Source organism: Manacus candei, unplaced genomic scaffold, assembly GCF_025592945.1.
Source record: "Manacus candei isolate 608988 ecotype Guabito, Panama unplaced genomic scaffold, ASM2559294v1 h1tg000023l, whole genome shotgun sequence".
In the NCBI taxonomy this organism is placed as follows: Eukaryota; Metazoa; Chordata; class Aves; order Passeriformes; family Pipridae; genus Manacus; species Manacus candei.
This window is the reverse complement of record NW_026138071.1, coordinates 343,860-362,357: the sequence shown is the minus strand read 5'-3', so window position 1 is coordinate 362,357 and position 18,498 is coordinate 343,860.

The window sequence follows — 18,498 nt, the reverse complement described above, 5'->3', positions numbered from 1 at the left end:
ATTTCATCTCTGCGTGTAGGATCCCTTATTAAAGGTTGGTGGTGAGGAAAGTTTGGTGACCTCTTACAGTTGCCTCTGTGTTTACCAGACCAGATTCTTGACTAGTTCAGCACCTACGGATCTCAGGGGCTGGTTTGTGCCAAGGGCTGGTTTGCTCTTGCTCAATTTCATCAGATTCTCCTTCATGGGGAGGAATGTTACTGACACTGCTGTGAATTATTCTTGCCTTCAGCATCTGTGGGAGGCTATTTCAAAGGGAAGGCTGTTCTGTTTTTAAGATGTTCGGATGTTTCATACTAGTTTTATTCCCACTGGCAGTGCCTCACAGGACCACTTTGGCACAAGACACATTAACAAAACATTGCCAGTGTCTGTGGTGGATGTAAAACCTGTAAAACAAAAGCATTTTCTCCTGTCCATCTTCTTTCCCAAATTTCAATGAAAAGCAGAAATCAAATTTCCTTTGTTTATAATTTTCTCTTTTGTCCTGTTTCTTGTTTGCATACACTGCCACAGTTGCTGTTGCCTTTAACAGGAGTTTTATCTCCCAGACTGTAGAAGAAGGTCTCTTCTACAATATTATGTCTCTTAAGACAGCAGGCAATTCCGGGATTCATAAAACTCTCAAAAGCAGCCCTACCCGGTATACTCAATAATTTTGCAAGGAAGTTGCAAATAGTCTTTGCTAAATGAATTTAAACCATTTGTGAACTCTAGCTATCATTCACTTATCACCAGCAGACACCAGAAAAGTTGGCTGCCTCAGCATTACATCCTAACTTCATTCAGAGACTTTAAAATCGCAGAATTTCTTTTGGTAAGAGCTCCCACCCAGTGCAGGTACCAGGTCCCTCAAACTTGTCAAGGAGCAGTTGCACTTGAATCCTCCACAGCACTGTCAGCAGCATTAGCAAACATAGAGGAAACAGGATATTTTGCATTATTAAGGCAGAAGACAAAGGGATTGTTGATCATAGTAAGAAAATCATGCATGTATAAATGATTACTTTGTCTATATTTCCTCCTAGGCAATAGCTGATGCAGAGACAATCAGATATTTGCAAGATACAAGGCAGATATTCAATTTAATTAAAATAAATATTCCCTAAAAGATATCAAAAGCCAAGCAAGGTTCCCATTCAGACAGATAACTGTATTCCTTTGTTAATAAGGTCCTTGATTTAGGGCCTCAGAAGAGGGAATTAACTTCTTATCATAGGATAATTTTTCTCTACTCACTATGAGATATAAAACCAGAAACTCTCTAAGGTGACAGAACTCAAAATTTTTGAAATGAGGTATTTTGGATTTTTGCTGAAAACAAACCTTATTTAAAATACTTGATGGGTGGTGGTTGTAATGATTGAAAGAAGGCATTTCCAACACTGTTTTTCTGGGTACCATTGTCCCCAGATTTCAGCCCTTGGAACTGTCATGCAGACAGGAACTCTCAGCTGGTCCTACCAGGTCCTTGGTCCCAGGCTGGGAGCATTATGTTGAAACTACTTATATAGGCAAGAAGTTATTTATATAAATAAACGATAAAGAGACACCCTTTGCAGCTGTGATGTAGACAGAAGTATTCTGGCAGAGAGTAGTGATAATTTTGTACCATTAAATACAGCCACTGGAAACAGTCATGAATGAATATTTCATCAGCCAAGATACCATTTTCCTAAGGAGAAAAACACAGCAAAAACCCAGTTCTGTGGGGTCAAATCCGTGGCTGGTGTAAGTCCAGATAGTCCCTGGACTGCAAATGGAGTTTACATGCAGTTTACACCAGATGGGAGCCTGACTTTACAAAGCAATGGCTGGAGGCTAAATGATATTCTTGAAAGTTGCAACGCCTTGGATTATGAAATCTGTCTCAATATATTTCCATTTCAACTCCTTCTAGTATAGTTTGCTCACAGAAGACTGAATGCAGAAGAAACATCTATTTCATTGTCTCAAATAGTTTATAAATGCTTTTTAAAAATTCCATTATTTGCACAGTGTAAGGACCCCAATGCACTCTAACAACTGTTTGACCTGAATATATTAAAAATATTGTAATGTTTTGCTACATATCCCAAGGTAAAAAAAAAAAAAAATAGAAAAAAAATCAGGGTATGGCTTATTAGTTTTGTCTTCGCTGCTTCTTATAAAGGTTTATTTGACAGAGCATAAGATAGTGGTAAAATCCTAAGGTAAAGGTTAAACTCTGTTTTATTATGTTTACAGGATTTAAAGGGTAAATCAGGAAGTGCTTATTTAACATCAAGTGAAAGTGGTGGATTAGTAACCAGACCGAGACTTAAAAGCATCCTTAATCCTTAAAATCTCTGAGGGTGAAAGGTCACTCTTTAACACCAGGTTGTGTAAAGAATGAAGCAGACAGAAGCTTCTGTTTCATCATTGCCCAGTTAATCCACTGAGGAAATGAGCAGCATTGGTTTTTTGCTAGGTAAACTCCTCCTAAAACCAAGGAAACAGAGGAAAGCCTGAACAGGAAATAATTAAAGCAGGTTTATTCCATGAACACAGCAGAGCAGCAAAGGAGATATTTTAAACTGTTTTAAAAATGACACTTCTGTGACTATTAATTGTCTACCTTGATTACATTTTCATTGCTCCTTATTTTCATTATTCTTTTAATGATTAAATTAATGCTCAGTATTTTATTTGGAAAAAGAAGTAGAACAAGACAAACATTTTCAGAGGCACAATGGGTCACTTCCAATAGCCACCAGTTTGTGTTCTGATATCTTTTGGTATCTTGTGGATTAGAGAGCACAAATGGGGCTCATAAATACTCTACCTCTTTTAAACTCAGGAGTTCTGGAAAAATAATTAAATGCAGCTCTTTTATTGTGTTACCACAGCTATATGTGTCAAAGAAATAGGTGCAGGGAAATACAGTTTGTAACATTTCTCCTCTTTAATCTCTACTAGGAGGTAGGAGGCATTCACCAGTTTTTTCAACTGAGATTAAAATGGGGTTTGAAGTTCCCAGTAGCTGGGATGAAACATAACTCAACGAAGATTTTTTCTACAAGTGCAATATAAAGTCTAGTGTGTTCAAGAAAACGTTTAGAGCCCACTAGTTAGTAAATATACCCTCTTCTTGTATAGACAAGTCTTAACTTTTTTTTTTTTCTTTTTGAACAATCAATATGAAAAGACAAAGCTCTCACGTATTTCAGCTACTAGGGAAAGAGTATTTTCAATACTAGCAGCCTTTCAATATTTATATTGAGCTTGCCTTTATTAAATCACTGGTGAAAAATAAGAGGATTCACCCAAGCTGTGGTTTCATCACATAAAACAGCACAGACATTTATCTTATAAAATTGCAGAAATGTAGCTCCATGTAGACTGATGGAGCTGAGCTGCATTTGGCATCAGGATCTCATTTTCTTGCCTAAGGTGTTTATGACGCATACAGTTGCTAATAGCTTATGCAGTTCATTTTTTACAGAATCTGTGGTTTAAGCATAATGCTTAGTACTTCTGAAATATTACTTTTCTTTTTAAAAAATTGCAGAGTGTTTAATGTGAATTATGAAGAGTGCTTAGCTGCACACATTTGAGACCTGCCTAAATTTTTCATGGTATTAATCTCTACCTTTGTGGTTCCATTTTATCAAAACATTTTCTTAATTAAGCAAAAATAAAAGCCAGAAAATCAAATTTTGTAACGTCAAATGAATGTTTGGGTTCTTTGGGGTTACTTTCCAACAGATATGCATGCTCAAAGCACCAGCACAGAGCTGGAATAGCCCTTCCGTAATCAGGCAGATCAAATGTAAAAGAAAACATCCTTTAATGCAAATAAAAGGGATCAAAAATCTCATATAGCATTTCTTCTATCTCCCTGGATACTTTCAGTTTGATTTCCTGAAGAATTGATGTTTATGTGACCAAGCCATCTATTCTTCTTTACCGCTTCTTGTAGCTTTCAACCCAAAGGCCACTTCTGAAGGTGCACAGTACAAATTGACAAATGCACAGTAGTCCCAGAACTCCTAATCAGGTTTCCTAAAATTTCATTAGAAGAAATAATTTCATAGAGGGTAGAGATACTTAAGTTACCCAGCTCATGGAAAAACTGAATCAAGTGCTTTTGAGAGTTCACAGCGAGGAGAAACCTCTGAATACCTGAATTATGAGGAAACATTCAAAACAGAGGTGGCAACTATAAATTCATAGGAAAGCAGGACTTGTTAGTTCTGAAGCTCATAAAAGCATTTGTTTTGTTTAGTGAGATACCACGACTTTGCTGGCCCATCAACACACATACATATTCAGCAGCAGTAGTACAAAGTACAGAACTGCAAAACAAAACGAGCTAAAACACCCTGATTGTAGGCATCAAGAAACATTAGCTATTTCTAGGTGACTGCTAGTTTTCTCGGTGAGGGATAACAGATGGTTTAAAAGATTCTGTTTCAAAGCTATTTTTGAAGGAAGCTATTTATATATGATGAAGTATTTAATTAAAAAAAAAGGTAATTTTGGAAAATGGAAAGAATATTATTAATTTTTCTGAATAAAACAGATCGTGAAAAGAAGCAAAATAATTCCACAGCAGGTTTTTGTTTTTTTTTTTCAGAATTAGCAGCATTTAGCACATATGTGTTACCTGATATCCAAAAAAGGCTTTGCAAATGCTTAGAATAAATTCTACTGCTTCTGAGCCCTGAAGTCTGGTCTTCAAACAGTGGCTATTGTAAGAGTTAGAAAAGGAGGAGCAAACTAACAAATGGGGCTTAATGTCCCAACTTCCACAGCCTGGATTCTTACACAGATTGCATGGCAATAATGCTTCCCCATTTCAGAGTTTAAATCACAAAGCCAGTCTCTTGCCTGATCCTACCTACTAGCACATTTACAATATGAATGGGAAATGAAGCATAAGACCACTGTTTTCAGAAATATTTAGTTTGTAGTCAGTAAGCTTTGAGGCAAACAGTTTGAATCCTTTTGACCTGATTCCTCTTTGTGAAAAGAAATAAAAAAATAAATTCAAGCGGCACAATGAATTACATCAGAGCTCAGCAGACAAGGAAGTAAGTAATTCTGCAGTCTCACTGCTTTAACAAGCTGAGAATCAAGAAACACCCAGTACTACCTCCATACTAGAACCAGGCACGTAAAAAATAATGTGTCTTATGTTTATAAATAATCCACAAGCTGTGAGAAAAAAACTTTATACATATTCATCAAAGAAAGTTGCTTCAGCTGTGGCTTCCTTGTTTCTCCTTAATTTACCCTAACACTAATTCAAGAGTATCATGGAATTTGTTAGTAATATAATGTAGCAAAAGCAGACAACACTTTCCCAAATAGCAGACTTCCAGATACAATTTACAGTAAAGTGAATTTCAGCGTCAGTTCATGCTTAGTATTGTTTGTGGTTTATATGTTTCATAAGAAAATCAGTTTAAATTTGCAATAAAAATAATTTTATATGATTTTCTATTAATGAATAAGTTGTCTTTTTAATAAGTAGTGGTTCGGGACACAATCAAAGCATATACTTGGAAATTATTCAGTTATTTTTATGTGATTTGTTGCACCCTTTATGCAATTTAAACAATAGCTCACCAATATGTTTTATAAATTAACCATCAACATGAATCAAGAAACCAATATACCATTTTCTCGATTTACATCAAGTAATAATGGAGAAGATTCCCAAAGACCACACCCAAAGACATTTCTACATTGAAATTCTGCACTGTCGATGTCCCAGAACAGCCTACAGTTCAGAAACAAAATCAGTAGAACTTTGGGATCCTGAAATACAGCAAACATCTTAGAAAAATGAGAAAAGAGGTAAGAGTTATTCACTTAAACAATCCTTATACCAATATATTGTCTGAAATTGGTGCTACCATTTACATGAGCAAGAGCTTATTCTGGAAATCCAGAATTGAAAGGGATAGGAATATATTTCCCATACCAAATATGTTGTTAGAAGACATAAATGCAGTCCACAGAAAAGATGTTCTTGTCACACTTCGAAGAAACCCAAACAAAATTAAAACTAATTGGAAGCCAAACACAAATGACCAGCATCTGGGTTATCTGTAGTAACTAACCAAGAAAAATGTGCTGCCTCTCATCCTCCGTGTTTGAAGACGCGAAGTGAGAAAGTAAATCACAGCCAAACAGTATTACAACAGAATTAATTTCTCCCCAAATACTTTCTCCAAATATAATAACACTGTTCAGAGTAACACATCCTGGAAGCACAGACGCAGACATGCACCTTGTGCACTCAGTGGCACATATCTGTGCACCCAAATTCCAGCCAGAGTGAGGGTCACACAACACTCATCTCTGCCAATCCCCCACTTCTGCCTCCAGACCCACATGGAGCCCTATTAAAATTTATGGAGCTCCATATGGGTGTACATGTCTGCCCAGGTAAATCACTGGCAAGATTAGAACTGTAATTATCATTATTAGGAGTGTCTAGTACATTTTTTATGTGCTAGCAAAATTCACCAAGTATGCTGACAGCAAAGTGTGGGCTTTGCAGTGCAATATGTGGTTACTCGGAATGTCTCTTCAGAGTCTAGTCCTTCATTTCTTCCACAGTCAACACTCCCCCTGCATTCTCCAGTATCTCTGAAGCTCAGGTATCTCTGATACAACACTAGACGCCAGTCATGAAAACTGATCTTCTTTTCATGATTGCTTCCAGTCAAATAAGAGTGGAAGGACAAAAAATAATAATTTGCTAATACAGGAAAATAGTTAGAGGAAAAGACCCCACCCTGTTATTAATTTGAATAGAAACGCTGGAAAAATAAATCTTTATGTCCTTTATTAAAAAAAAAAATCTCCCATGCTATTCAAAGTATCTAATTTTGGTTGTCTTAATGTATTTTTCATGTAAGTCATAAAGTATGATTTTTACGTTTATTATGGTTTACACACAAAATTATATCTAAAAAGCTTTATAGGTACTAAAGTATGACATCCTTTACTCCACCACACCCTAATAGAACAATAATTCACTCAAAGATTGATAGCTGGCATTTGTCTTCAACTTGTCCAATGACTGCATGAGAATTAAAATAAAATTATCTTCTCACCAAAGGAGTTAGTTATCCCTGCAGGCCAGGGCTGAGGTGGAGTTATGATGAATCATGCATTGGGAGGATCTCTAGCTTTCAATGAAATTAGTAACTTCCTTGAAAATTAATTTAATTACACCTAACAAAAATCTCTGTTCACAAAACATGCACCTTTGGAGGTCTAAAAATAGAAGATGCACTATTCCAGTCAACAGAAATTTCTACATTTTCGTCTCTTTCCCATACATATTTGCACACTGCCTTGGATGGATGGAGGAGGAAACTGTTTCTAGAAGAGCTGACAGAGAAATTATTCCATGACTTCTACACTATAAGCAGGTTTCTCGGCATGTCTGAATTCATAGAGTGCCTTTAGCTTCAATAGAGTTCCACTGAGTCACCCTGATGTCGGGCCTGACCAAAAGTCTAGGCTTCTCCTAATAAAAAGAATGAAATAGAAATTTGGAAACAATTTGGCTCCAGGCAATGTTTCTTACAGGTACGATTTATGAGAACAATAACAAGTACTGGAAATTTTAATTCAAAAATTCATTAGCAGCAATCATGGTCCTTTTCTTCTTTTTCCACAGACAACATAAAAGCCAAGTCTGCCTGAATGAAAAAAGATCTTCCCTATTTTTCAACTGCATCTGCAGCAAGTCTTGGCATCTTCTGCAGAAGAGGTTTTTGAGCTCAAGAACTTGAGTTGGTGCTTCTGGTTTAAAGCAAGTGTTTGACAGCTCTAGTGTCAAATCTTCCCTTCGCTCAGCTTCATCTCCAAGACCACAGATACTGCTCTGTTTCACAGCTGCTATGGCAGTGCCAGCAGGTCCCTGCCTGTCTGATATCTCTCATTTGGGGGGTAGGGAGGATGTTGCCTTTCTTCCAACACTTATGTTTAAACCTTCATTAGCAATGGAAATGTCTTAATGGGACATTCTCTGAAGCTTGTTTGTCACAGACAGATTTGCTCTGAACTTTAGCCAACTCTCACCTGTCTGGCACCTTCCATTATATCAAACACAGTGTTATGGCAAAGGACTAAGTTCAGTGCCAAATAATGAATAATAAATGATTCAATATGAAGAGAGAGTTCATTTATCTCCCCACATCTGATTCAGGTTAAAAGATTTAAGGAATACTGGTGAGTTTTCTTCAGTCTGGACAGACAAACTTACAGATGGATAAATAACAGATATATACTAGAATACATCCATTGTTGAGCTCATCATGCTTATAAAAATACACCTTTTCTGAAAAAGGCACTGTTCCTATGCTGTAATGCATCTGTGATTATCTGCAAAGAATTCAGAAGTACCTGCTCTAAAAGCATGGCTTATCTATAATTTAAACTGAGGGAGACTTTCCTTTAGGCAACACAGACTTTGTGACACATGAATGAGCAGCTCTGGCTGCGTCTAATAGTTTACCACCAGTACTGGAGCCTTTGCAGCATCTTCACGTCCCTTAAATTAGAGGTTTTCATTTACAATACTCAGAGGAAAACATTCTTATTTTTGCAAAGGTAGCCTAGCAGTTGTGTGTTGGTCATTGCCAGATAAAGTCTGCTTCCTTCTCTAGATGGGATGCCACTACATGCAGAGATGAGGAAGGAGAGGTACAATGCTTGGAGGAGGCAGCATAGAGCCAGTCTGAGAGCACAGGGCTGAATCACAAGATACAGCTGCAAAACCTCAGGAAATCCTTGTCTTGTTCCAGGGCCAACCTCACCCTAGAAGTAAAACATATCCCTCACTTTATTACAAAGAGCCCAAGACATGAAGCCCTGGCAGTACTCAGAGGTGGCACCGAGGTAATTCAACAACATCAAACCATGAGTTAGAATTTGATTTATAAGGATGATTAACCCAATAAAATGGTAAAGCAAGTCAATACGCAGGCTCAGAGACTTCTCCAGTTTTTTTTTACCCCCTAGTACTTTGATGATGCAGTCAGCATAAAGCATTCCAGACATGTCATGCTCAGTGGAAACTACGGAACAACAAAGCCTCACGTGTATCCTTGCAGAGATCAGGTCATTCTTCATTAGAGCTGCATAAACCTATTTATCAGATCAGCTTTTCTTGTGGTAACAATGAAAGGAGAGAGGGAAAAAAAATCCAAACACCAACCTCTTGATCACAGCATGTATGAAAACAGTTCCTAGTAAGAGGGATGTTTTTATGTGAAAGTGGTAAATTTTCAGGTGGACCAAAAAAAAAACCCCAAGAAACCCCAAGAGTTCAGATCCTTGTAAATAGGCATTGCTATGCTGATTTATGCCCACTGAGAGTTGTTCCGTCATAATTTGTTCCAGGTTGGAATTTTACTATGGAGAAATATTCACATTCTTGTAAAGTCAAGGAAAAATACACCCAACTAAAAGGATAGTTTCCATGTAGTTCTATTTTTGATCACTTCAGATATTTTAGGCTATGTCCTGCGATCATCCTATTTATGGGATCAAAAAGCAGTAACCCAGATATAGGAATAAAGTTAGTAAAGTCATTGGTCCGGACAGGACTCAGGCTGCTAAGTACATGATGATTGATATTGGACACATTTCTTTCTTGGCAGAGAGTTTTGGCTTTCAGCTACACTGTGCTGACATCAAGCACATTAAAAGTGAACCCAAATATCTGCTGAAATTCACAGAGATGTTGAAACATTTTCAACTCTGAAGCCAAGGATGTGTCAGCTGAGAAAGCTGAAGTCTACCTTCAACTTCTTTCATTCTAACTCAGGGAAGAAACGCTCAGCAAACTTGTCAAGTCTAAGCAAGCTCTTTTACAATCCACTTCTCTATTTTCTTGTGGCAGGAGTCCACCAGCAAGAGTCTTTATAAAAGCAGTAGAAAGGTCAACTGTTGCATGTGTTTACCAGTGCTGGATACGGTCCCAATGCACAAAACTGGGTTCAGAACCCTAATCTATATTTCACTTTCTATATCAGGCAAAGAAGACAAGTTTTAGGCCCATCTTTTGCTGAGGCCAGTGATTTCTAGAGAGAGCCTACTTGCTCAAGAGATGAATTACAGGACAGAAGTATACTTATTATCTTTAGACGATCTCTCCTCTCTTTCAGGGCTCTCTAACTTCCTTTTCTCACTTCTGTTATTACATTTTCTTCTTTCACATCCCTCTCCTAGTGCTGCTGTATTTAAGTGCTGATCAGACCCCATCAATCCCACACTGTGCCACAAGCCATCTCAGGAGCCCCAGGAGAGAAAACACAGGGAATACCTGCAAGGTTTCAGACTAAGAAACCACAAGTCATGCTGTGTGTGCTGTTCAACCAAAAACTGCATTCAGGTTATAACTGGTTGATTAGTTTGGCATCTGAGGTAACATAGATTGCTCAGTTTAATTATTTTTCTCTTTGGTGTGCAGGTTGCTGGTGGGACTTCTGCTGTCTTCCATTACTTCAAATACTGTCAGAGTTTCAAAAAATTATTGAAATGAACCTAAACAGCCTTTTAAGACATTATCTTTCAAAGACCCGAAAAAGTAATTCCTTTAAACTTAGCGGACAGTTTCATAAATGCTGGAACTATGATAAAGCAAACTGCTTTTCCCAGACGGTGTCTTTTTGGAGTGGCACAGCATTGGTATGGTTTTCATGTAGGCACTTTGTATTTTTATTATTGATTTTTTTCTGAACTTAATTAATCAGTTTTACATTTATTGGCTTCACTTGAGTGTTCCGCATTTTAATGTTACAATGAATCGTTTGTTGAATAAATTATTTTTTAACCACACTGTGGTTTATATTTTAAATAGTTATTAAAACAGGTTGAAAAAACAGTTACAGAAGAAGTTTGAAATGATGAGCATGCTGATTCAATTACATTTTCAGATTAAAAAAATATTTTGGAGGAGAACCACATTAACTTCTTTTTTTCCCCCTCTGTATGGATGAGATTTCAGACATTCTTTCAAAGCTCACAGACAGACAGAGACACTAAAGGGGCACTGCAGCCATGTCCGGGCCAGGCTAGGGTAAGTCCTGGTGAATATTCATTAAGCTACCTCAGGGGTGAGAGCCAGGTCTGCAGCAAGAGCTCACCAACCTGCCCTTATCAATTGTTTCCTCAGCTGCAGGAGGTTGCACTGAGCCCCCATTTCCAAGGTTATATAATGGTCCATCCAGGAGAATCTCCTCTGGAAATACAATTTAAGATACGATTTCTATTTTAGATATATAAATATAATTTCAAAAATAATACCTTGCTCTCAACTGTTTAAACATTTCACTGTTTATACTTCCATTAGGATTTGAAATGAGAGTAAGGATTGTTGAAGCACTAGTACTTTTCGGAGACTTTTTTTAAACCAGGTCTATCAGAGAGGAAATGAACATGTATTGCGTATGTGAAGAAAATTAGCAAATAAATTCTGAGAATAGAGTATGATTCAAAGATGTTTTATGTTAACCTTTCACACAAAGTATTTCATGCTGTACAAAGAGCAGAAATAGACTAAAGAACAGGGGCTAGTCCTCATTTAGAAGATATTCAAACAGCAAAGTAAAATTATTTAAAAAAGCAATCTAAAGGTTTCCCTCTAAGAATCTCATCCATGTCATAACGGTAAGAGACAATATGCACATGGTATTTATATGAGACTGTTTTGCTCATGCTGTGAGATTGGTGAAAGCTGAAATTCTGTAGTATTTTGTGTAGCAAAAGGTCTTATTGCTTTTCTGAAGACCAATATGTTTACACCAGGAAAAGAAACCTATATTGGCCTTATTGTTAGAAAATGGTCAGACTTGGGCATGTTTCAGCTGACTGACTAATAGAAACGTTTCAAGCCACATAAAGAACACAGTGCATATGAATTAAGACATGTACTAAGAACAATGGAAATAGGCACTGAAAGATAAGGCATTGTTTAATGGGTTGTGTAATCTGATAGTTGATTCCCGTGATCTAGAAGCTGGATTTTGCAAGGTTAAGATATCGGTAAAAGAAGGCAGAACAAAACGAATATTATAAATAGTCTCTAATGATGACACCTACGAGGAATAACAAAATGTAACTTTCAAGGAAGGAGTTCTCAGGAGTTACTACTGGATCTGAGCTGAGCCGAACCCCTAAGGAAAAGCTTTTCCATCAGCAGTGAATTTCTGAAGTACACATGTGCTCTTTGTGCAGACAAAGGCAGAAAGAACAGAGTGCTGGAATCTCTGAAGTCTATTTTGCTGAAAGTGATGAGGTTTCTCAAAGCTAATTAAAACAGTTTAAAATATCTGAAGACTTATCTGGTAGAATAAAGCAGGCACAGCTATGTCTCACCTGAATCAATTGGCTACCAAATATTTTGTAGTAGGGATGAGTGACACATAAATACCCTTTAAACAAAATATTCCTTTTGTCACCTTAGAAATTTCCTGCAGAATAGTTTAGTTCCAACATACCGGCATTTCCAGTATATATATAGCAAAAGACAGGGAAACCTCCCACCTGTCCCCCAGCCCAATCATTTCACCTGAAAATTTTACCAACAGAAGACTTCTGTCTCACCCTCAGGTCTTGGTCAACTCATACTTGAATAGGAGATGACAATTTCCTAGCAACTGAAACACTTGTGAAGTTATAGGATTCGTCCTGCACATCTGGCACTCCCAAACACAGAATTAACTAACATAAGTAGACTTTCAGAGTTGATTTCATCACGTTATTAATTTTTTTTTGTTACATCTCATCCTTTAATCCTTCTTTATCATGATCATCATTCATGTTACAGCCTTTCAGAACAGAAAAGGGAGCTCTTTTATAAGAAAACACAAGCATGCTTTATGTTTGTTGTCCTTCTGTAGAACAAAAAAAATAAAAGCAGTACTATTGATCTGAGCTAGAGTTCACCATTATCTACTTAAAAGTTCCATGGCTATTAGTTCTGATATACAGCTATGTTGTCCCTTAGAATAAAACAAAGCTAACAGATAATTAATAGCATAATTGACTGAACTCAAACACCAAGACACAAGGTCCTTTAGTGTCAACAACTGAGCCTCATCAGACCTCCTCATCATCTGTTCTTATTGTCTGCACCAAGAAGGTAGGAATTGTATAAAAGCAAGTTATAGCTGCTTAAGATGTTTTCAGTGAAGAAACAAAATTTTTAGCAAAATCTAAAGCCACCTGCTCCAGTAGCTGGAGCCTTTGGTAGTCACCATGTGGGAAACAGATCAGCCTTGCTGATCTCACACACTCTCCTTGCCCACAGATGTCCAGGACACAGGTATCACATTTACCTCACATTTGCTCCGCTAGTTAATTTTCTCATCCCAATTACAGTGACCATCTCTATATTGTCCAATAGCTCCTGCGACCTCCGTGTTCCATGAGTGAAGTCCATAACATGAATATCTCAGCATCATGTTTAATTTGATGATGGTCTTGACTGGAAATCTGAAATATTGAATTTCATATAACAAGAGAGGCCAAGCATATGAGGGTTGTTTACAATGAAAGCAGGATATGGAACAAAACTAGATTTTGGCAAAATAAATAACAATAATAAAAAAAAGAAAACTAGGACAAGCTAAATCTATCTGTAAGTCTTCAAACACTATAAACTGAGACATGCATATGCTGAAATTAATTTTCTGTTCCTTTAACCTCATCTCTTCCTTTCAATGCATATATTGCTGCTTTGTGACTAAGTTTGTATGGAATCATCCTCACATTGAGACTTGTGATTCAAACAAATGAAGAAACTAAATCTACCCCCAACATGTTATTTAGTTGTAAAAACCATATCTGTTGTTCCTTCCTTAAAAAATGACAATGGCTTCTCAGCATGTTGCCACATCACAAAGTACATTTCAGGTCACAGCTGAGGTCCTGGCAGAGACAGGCTTGTCCTGCATCAGGAAAAAAAAAAGGGGTTTAAAGAGCGAAGAATGGCTTGGGTGGGGCATGGAGGGAAAGCCACCAACTCCTGCCGGCTCTTGGAGTCACTCCCGGAGAGCAGGGATGAGAGATCCTGCCATGAAACACAAGTCTTTGCTACATCCCTCCGCTCCTTCCCAGCCCTGTCCATCCTGGCACCCTCTGGCCTCCCAGGAGATGCAGTAGGAAGAAGAACCATCTCATTGCTCTCTCTCCCCACAAATTCTCTAGCTTTCTGCTCCTCCAAACATCTGTCTACTTTGTAGATAGGACTGGTAGATAGAAGAGCAGATACACTAAAATAAAAAAGCGGGCTAAAAGGAAGGTAGTATTTTTACTTAAGTAAACACATGACATGCTCTTTGAGGCAGCCTATGTGTCCATACTGGGCCACAGTTGGTTTTTATCAACTAACAATATTTTCATACCTACTAATTGATCAAAGATTAGACTAATTGGTCAAGATTAGATTGTTATGTGATCTTAAAAAAAAATTAGTATTGATTGAAAATATCACAAAAGCTGATAATAAAAGCTAAAAGCTGAAAATTTCTTCATGTGAAATTAATAGTGCACCAGTATTATTAGGTATTATTTCAACAACAAAAAATTATTATGTCTACAACTTTCCATCCAACTTAATTTTTCATAAATTTCTTTCTAAGTAGTTCTTTTGGTTTAACAGGATTCAAGGGAAAGAGAAGCAGCAGAAGAAACAGACATGAAAAAGAAAAAAGAAATCAAATTAAAATAAAAATACATTTCATCTTCCCAGCCACTCATCATCTCCCTGAGAACCTGAAAACCTGAACTACCATAGACTTTATGGCAGAAGAGGCACAGAAGAGAATAAACTGAAACATAAAGTCACTTGCATTATATGCATATACTTTTGCCACTATGGTCTCATGTCCCTTATTGCCACAAACTCTCTCTTATCCAGATTAGGATTTACAGGGGAAGGGAATATCTTGTCTTTGTTCTTTGGTTTCTGATGAACCATTTCACATTTCCCTCCTGTTCTCTCTCCTGCCATTCCCAGAGGACAACCATGGACCAGATGTGAATGAAGCAAGTCACAAATACGACCATAAATACTTCACCATGCAAATGCAATTTCTTCAGCCATATATAACAAAACGCTGTACATGTCAGACTGCTTATTCACACTCCAGCTTGCAACTAATCAGCACTAATCAGAGCTTTCAGATTCACACTTCACTGAGCTTTCCCAGATTTATACTGCAGTGGACTTGGATTTCAGAACAGGAGTACATGGAGGCTCGTAAGCAGGGAACAGCCATCTGTGTCTCTTAGGGGAAAGCTCACAAAGAGTGTAAGACCAACTTCAAAAAAAAGACAAAATTGATTCCTGATGCCATCTTTTCCTCTTAAGCTAGTGAAGGATCCAGAAAATAAAGGGGCACCACTCTTCATCACTTTCACATGATAAGTGGAACAACAACATAGCATTACCTGGAGTTACCATATATTCTATACAAAAATTATTTGGGTTTGATAAATCTCTTGTAAGACTTTGATCTTCAGGTCTCATGAGTCATATTACAGAAGAATTTACTGTACTTAATTTAGAAATCATTTGAAAAGGTCTACCACATTCATTTCTCTCTGCACCCCGATGAATAGAGATCTCAAAATGAAGGAAACTGAAACCAGTAAGATCTGTAAGTTCTAACTGCATATGATTATTTGTTTAACAAAAAGAAAGTATCAAAGTATAAGGAAACCATTTAGATTTCATTGCTTTAAGCAGCCATCAGATACAAAAGAAACATAACCAGAGTTTTTAAAAGTTTTGAGTGAAGCATTGATTGAGAAAATTGTTGGCAACAATGAATGGCCCAGAGACTTGGAGACTATGGTTTTCTTGGCTTTAGACTGGCAGGCTCAGTATGAGATCACCCTCTTTCACCTCTATTTTAATTAATTATTCATCTCATCTACCTGTGATGCTTAAAATTTGGGCATTTCATCTAAATACTCTTTGTAGGTAGCAAAAAAAATGGTGTTCAAATACAAGTGATAACAACTTCTGTGGGAGCTGAGCTAAAAACCTGTTTTTGTCAATCAGCTGAGACAAGTCAGGTTTTTCATCTTCTTTTACAAAGATAAGAGGCCACAACTGATTTGGGAGAGCTCAGTGGTGCAGATGCTGCGTGTAAGCTTGGGCAAATTCTCTGGAGAGGAAACAAGTAATGTTACTCATCAAATACTACCTGTCAACTACCCATAATTTTGGTATGGAGCAGTCTGAAGACATGTTTGTGAAGAATTTCTACCTTTGGAGAGAAAGAGTTGCACTTTCCTGGGAAGAAAAGGTAAGGCTTCAGGATTCTCCTTTTAAAAATGCTCTTGTAGTTTATTTGTTTCCAAGTTATGAACATAAATGCTAAAAGAATATTTGCTTTCATTTTCAAAGTTTTCCTTTAGAAAAGGAAAGCTTTCCTTTCTGGATCCCTCACTAGCTTAAGAGGAAAAGATGGCATCAGGAATGCAACAGAATTGCACCATTATATTGGCATTTTATTCAATAAAGTAGCCTAATTTATCCGGGAAAGGGGGGCACACTGGAAATCATTCACCTTTCTCTGAAATACAGGCTATTCTGAAATACAGAAATACATGCTATAGAAATGGGAAGTATTTCTGTGCTTAACTAGAAATACCCCAGACCTGTATATGGATTAATATCTTGTAATTAGTATTTATTTAGATAAGATGTGTTAACTTACACCATTTGCCCCATATTTCTTGGGTAATTCTTACATGTTTATTGAGCCATGATAACTATAAAATTTTCAATCTTCCTTTGAAACCTTCATGAGATGTCACTGAATGTGCAATCTGCTTACTGCACTTACGTAAATCTCCATGACAAGCACTAACAGATCTTAGCTGTACTTTAGTAGAGGCAAATCTAACAAACATTTGCCATCAGGTGTACAAGTTCTAACATCAGAACTGTTTAACACCACCACCACTGACCATTTACATTCCTCTACAAGTTGCTACACAAAGGAAGATGACATACTAAGTTTTTCATTTTAAAGATGTGAACTTGATATTTCTCCTTTGAGGTGAGAGAAAAAACCCAAAATAAAGAGAACCAGAATAAATGTCAAGTTTCAAAAGTAAATGACATCACATGCACATAGGCCTTTTCAGTTAAGCAGTTTTCTATTATATGTTTCACTCTTACTAGTGAACAAATAGCAAAGTGAAAACAGCCATTTTAATAGAGAAAAAGGGAACATTTCTGTAGCAAAACATTTATCTGTAGTGAAAAGCTCTCTTTCTGTGTTCCTTTTTTAATTTAGATCCTGAGGCCACAGACGAATTTAACCTTCAGCAAATTAGCAACTTCCAATGGGAAAACAACCTGTCTAAAAAACAGATGCTTTTCAGAACTGACCGAACTGATCATCATTGCCATGGACACAAGATATTAATTTCCTAAGGAAAACCATCAGTGACTTAATGCCGAGGATTTAGAGCAGAACAGGAGAGGAGCACCCTGAGACGTGATGAGAACAGGACACATCCCTTCCCTACACACTCAAGCCCCACAGGGAGCTGGAAGCAGACAGTCCCAGGTGAAAGCAAAAGAAATCAGGTGAATAACTTCAAGGTTGCCAGGAGACTACCCAGATACACTGGCCATTCTGATGGTTCATTAACAAATGGAGGTTAATTAGGAAAAGCAGATGTGTTTTCCACATTGAAGTCATCCACGCTGACCCAAACCCAAGGGAGCATTTGCTCTTGAATAGATATACAATCCAGATCATCCTAAAAGCATTTCCTTTACCCCATAGCCACTGTACAGTCCTACCAGCTTGATGAGCTATGTCCCAAAAACCTAGAGAATCACCTCTGCAGTCCTTAGCAGCACCTCCTGCAGCATCTCCTCTTTGATCAGAGCTCTGATCAGGGCCACTGAATCCCACTGAGGCTCATTGAGGTAAGGGGCCACAGCAGTACCAAGAGCCATGGACTATGGGAAAGGCCACAAATCACAAATTCTGGACTATTAGCCTATGGGAGATACTATCTCCCAAAGAAATCCTCACCTCTTATGCAAGTCAATATCGTGTTAGTCCCATTCATCCAGTGGTCAGACTGGATGCCTTAGCATTCTCAAGCTGGTCACATAATTATGTCTTAAAGTTATTTGAGTGAAGTTAAGGAGGCCTCTTTCATTTACCCAGGTCTTTCATCATCAGAGATACCAGGACTCCATCCTCTATCATCACAACTTGGCTCTGACAGCCCCTGGCAGAGACCCATCCTCACTGGAATTAGCCACTAATAAGGCATGGCCTGCTCTCACCTTCTCCACACTGCAGAGGCAGGTCTAGCTCTCCTTATATTGACTAATCCTGCTAACGACCCTCGACTAATGATATCTGCCAATGACCCCTGGAGTTATAAGCTAATGATACCTACTAACAAAGTGTAATTGAACTGCACCTTCTGCTCATTAAAGGCCAAAGTCCACTAACTTTA